The sequence below is a fragment of the Penaeus chinensis genome, chromosome 37, assembly GCF_019202785.1.
Source record: "Penaeus chinensis breed Huanghai No. 1 chromosome 37, ASM1920278v2, whole genome shotgun sequence".
Classification (NCBI taxonomy): Eukaryota; Metazoa; Arthropoda; class Malacostraca; order Decapoda; family Penaeidae; genus Penaeus; species Penaeus chinensis.
In genome coordinates, this window is record NC_061855.1 from 25,284,469 (window position 1) to 25,289,468 (window position 5,000).

The following is a 5,000-nucleotide window of genomic DNA, read 5'->3' on the forward strand; positions in this document are numbered from 1 at the left end:
AGAGAGAGAGAGAGAGAGAGAGAGAGAGAGAGAGAGAGAGAGAGAGAGGAGAGAGAGAGAGAGAGAGAGAGAGAGAGAGAGAGAGAGAGAGAGAGAGAGAGAGAGAGAGAGAGAGAGAGAGAGAGAGAGAGAGAGAGAGAGAGAGAGAGAGAGAGAGAGAGAGAGAGAGAGAGAGAGAGAGAGAGAGAGAGAGAGAGAGAGAGAGAGAGAGAGGGAGAGAGAGAGAGAGAGAGAGAGAGAGAGAGAGAGAGAGAGAGAGAGAGAGAGAGAGAGAGAGAGAGAGAGAGAGAGAGAGAGAGAGAGAGAGAGAGAGAGAGAGAGAGAGAGAGAGAGAGAGAGAGAGAGAGAGAGAGAGAGAGAGAGAGAGAGAGAGAGAGAGAGAGAGAGAGAGAGAGAGAGAGAGAGAGAGAGAGAGAGAGAGAGAGAGAGAGAGAGAGAGAGAGAGAGAGAGAGAGAGAGAGAGAGAGAGAGAGAGAGGGAGAGAGAGAGAGAAGAGAGAGAGAGAGAGAGAGAGAGAGAGAGAGAGAGAGAGAGAGAGAGAGAGAGAGAGAGAAGAGAGAGAGAGAGAGAGAGAGAGAGAGAGAGAGAGAGAGAGAGAGAGAGGGAGAGAGAGAGAGAGAGAGAGAGAGAGAGAGAGAGAGAGAGAGAGAGAGAGAGAGAGAGAGAGAGAGAGAGAGAGAGAGAGAGAGAGAGAGATAGGGAGAGAGAGAGAGAGAGAGGGAGAGAGAGAGAAGAGAGAGAGAGAGAGAGAGAGAGAGAGAGAGAGAGAGAGAGAGAGAGAGAGAGAGAGAGAGATAGGGAGAGAGAGAGAGAGAGAGGAGAGAGAGGGAGAGAGAGAGAAAGAGAGAGAGAGAGAGAGAGAGAGAGAGAGAGAGAGAGAGAGAGAGAAAGAGAGAGAGAGAAAGAATGAGAGAGAGAGATATAGGAATGTGATTATTTTTTGGAGTTTGATGATGCGAAAAACAAAAATATATATATAAAATGTATGAATTTCACGCTTATGTGCTTAAATATCTTATTTTCTAATTCGGAAAACACATTAAAAAATCATGATATTTACATAGCTGAAGACCGCTTTCCACGTAAACACGTATAAAAAGAATTTCAGATACTGACTATTATTTTATTCAAAGGCAATTATAACAATAACAATTGTCCGTTGTTGCAGGATTAATAACATGAGAAAGAGAGAAAACAATTCATAAATCATAGTAATGGTTCTTGGGTTAGAATAATCATAACAATATTACTGGTAATACTATATAATGATAGCCCATTTAGGATGTGAAGGCAGTGATGAAACGCACAATTGCAAACAGAAGAAAAAAAACAAAAACGTGATGACCTTTTTCCTTTTCACATTTATTCTAATGACGGGAAAGACTGGGAAAATTTAGCAAAATAATTGAACCAAAAAAATAAAAAAAAGGAAAAACTAATGATTAGAGTTACTTAACAAGCCATTGTAGCAAATTCAGGGTAGCAGGATGCTAACAACGACACGAATGAAAAGTTTTCCATAACCTCCGGATTTCATTAATTAAGAATGTCTTTCCTCTGTTTCATAAACTTCAGCGAAAGAATCGAAGAGCCTTCATGACGTGAGGAGGCGGTTGAGAAGCTGTTATCCGATTCTTTGTATACTTTGATTCTTACTTTATCTGTTCATTTATTATTTTTTTTCTATCGATTTGCTTCCTCGCCTGTCCACGTGTTTTGAATTTTATCTGGGCTGTTTTTGACTGCATTAATGATATGATAAAGAAAGCGAAATTAGAGAGAAAGCAGCTGTATTACATTTATGCATACATAGATGCATAGGTCTGTAATACATATACAGACTTACATATATACGTAAAGCAGCATGTACTTACACACATACTCGTAACGTATATACATGGATACATACATTACGTACATATACACATACATATATACATACATATAGAAACATATGACCCGATAGATAGGTATATGAACAAATAAACAGATAGACAGGCATAGAAACAAACAAACAGATAGACAGGCATAGACACAAATAAACAGATAGACAGGCATAGAAACAAACAAACAGATAGACAGGCATAGACACAAATAAACAGATAGACAGGCATAGAAACAAATAAACAGATAGACAGGCAGATAAACAGAGAGTAAGAAAAATAAATGAACAAACGGGAGACAGCAGCAAAGGCAATAATTTCACCAAGAAACGAGAGGCGAGAATTCATTGCTCGACGTCGCTTCCGGGTTGCGTGAGGTAATGAAATAACCGAATTCTCGTGCATATTCATTTGCACGCCTATTCTACATGCCGTAGAAGGAATAAAGCTCGGTGCACAGGAGGGGCTTTTCGCGGCAGGTCTTCCTGTATGTGATTTTGTATGCGTGTTCCTTTGATTTTATATAAAGAATGTATTTTTATTTTGGTAAGTCATCGTTAAGATTTATATATATGTATACACACACACACACACACACACACACACACATATATAAATATATGTATATATATATATATATATATATATATATATATATGGGAAAGTGGTCGTCAATCCTCATACTGCTTTCAGATATCGCTTAGTTTTCTTTCACTTTGCTCTAAAAAAAATCAATCTTTACGATACCAGATAATATAAAAACATGAACAACCCCCCCCCCCCCCCCCCAAAAAAAAAAAAAAAAAAAAAAAAAAAAGCGAAAGTTTGGGCATCGAGTCAAAGATGCTAACACCCGCTGATGAAGGGCACGATTCATAATAATCCTCCCCCGACGACTGTTTTCAGCTGTCCTCTCATCCAGAAAACAACATTCCAGGAGAAGACAAGGCGTTATTAGATCTGTCAAGGAGGTTATTTCTCCTGAGGAAGCCGGCTCATGCGTGAGACGAAGGACCTCTCGCTGCGACAGAAGAGAGAGAGAGAGAAAAATGAGGGTGATAAATCTGACATTAATTAAGGAAAAGGGATAACTAGACAAAAGCGAAGTTCAGTAATTAAAATCTTGGGAAACTTGGGTCGGGGACATAAAGCCAGGCACTCGATCAATGAAAGTGTCGAGGAAAAGGATAAGGTTTTCTTTTTTTCTTTTTTTCTTTTTTGCTCAAGTATTTATGTATAGATATTCAATGCATTAGATTATATAGTGAATACATTATTTGTTGGTCTGTCTTGCCCCTTATTTCTTGCTTTCCTCTCAACATTAAACCATTTTTAGTTTTTCATTTATACGGAATTTTTCATTTTTTTCTAATTATTTATTTATTCATGTTACATATTTATTCTTATATTTACCTTTTACATTAATTCTTGCTTTCTTTCGCCTTTTAAATAAATTTGACCTTCACAAAATCTCTTAGCTTTTTATCTTATTTTATATATTTTTTTTCCTTTTCCTTATTTTTATTTCCCTTTACTTTTTGCCACTTATCCTCAAGAGCGTCATGGCACCATGCACGTCTGCAGGTAAATAGCAAGTGCAAACTTCAGAAATTCATTTTTGCACGGAATTCGTGATCATCCCAGCGCCTCTTGCGAAACCCGGTTCAGGTAGATGGCTGAGAAACCGACCTTCTTCACTTTTACTTCTCGAGATTTATCACTTTGCCTTCTCTCTCTCTTCTTTATTTTATCTCCTCCGACTCCTAATAAAGCGGAAAAGAGAACAGTTTCCCGGAGAAAAAGAAAACGACTCGGTGATTTACAGACAAGAAGTTCCCCCTCTCCTGCCCCACTCTCGGCAGTTGCTCAAGCCATGAGATACGGGCCTAATTTTTCCCGGAAGCTTTTAACTGTTCGCGTTTGTCTTCGGGATGACTCGCCCGAACGGCTTTCCGGGGAATCTGTTTAGATGCCCTGCGCGTCTGAAGGGCTTCCGCGACCTTGCTTGGAAATTTGGAAATAGCCACGGTGTTTTCGCTTACCTTGCTAGAATATAGCGGATGCTTACGGCGTTTTCGCTTACCTTGCTAGAATATAGCTGATGATTACGGTGTTTTCGCTTACCTTGCTAGAATATAGCGGATGATTACGGTGTTTTCGCTTACCTTGCTAGAATATAGCAGATGATTACGGTGTTTTCGCTTACCTTGCTAGAATATAGCGGATGATTACGGTGTTTTCGCTTACCTTGCTAGAATATAGCAGATGATTACGGTGTTTTCGCTTACCTTGCTAAAATACAGCGAATGGTTAAGGTGTTGACGTTTCTTTAGCTAAAATATAGCGGATGATTGAGGTCTTATTACTTACCTTGATTAAATATAGCGAAGGAATATTACACTCTTATCGCTCACTTTGCTTAAATATAGCGTAGACCTACTGTGTTATCGCTTATCTTGCTTAAATACAGCTGAAAGATAACAATGATATCAATGGTGAATTTGGTTATGCTGGTGATTTTAGTAACTGGTATTATAGTTGCAGGGCAATGATGTTTATAATGATAGTAATGGTAATAGTAATAATGGTAGTAAAAAAATAATGATAACGATAACGATAATGATAATGATAATGTTAATAGTAAGAGTAATGATAATGGTAATGATAATTATAACGATAATGATAGTCATAGTGGTAATGAAAAAATGATAACAATAAAGGTAACGATAATAATGGCAATCAAAATAGTGAGAGTGATAATGATTACGATAATGATAATGATGATGATAACAAAAATGATAACAAGATCAACAGTGATAATAATAACAATGATAACGGTAAAATAAACACGGCAACAATCGCAGTAACAGTGATAACGACAATATCTATAAGGAAAACCATGTAAATAGCAACAATAATAAACGATTATGATAATAATAGGCATACTGAAAAAAAAAAAAAAAACCCCGCAAACAAAAATTATACTAACAACAGAATAAAGATAGTATTAACAACACCATCAGCAATATTCCAATGCCAACAACAAGAATCAAGAACAACAACAACACAAAAAATAAACAATGTCGATTATTTTCATTACACCCGTTTCCCTGTTGC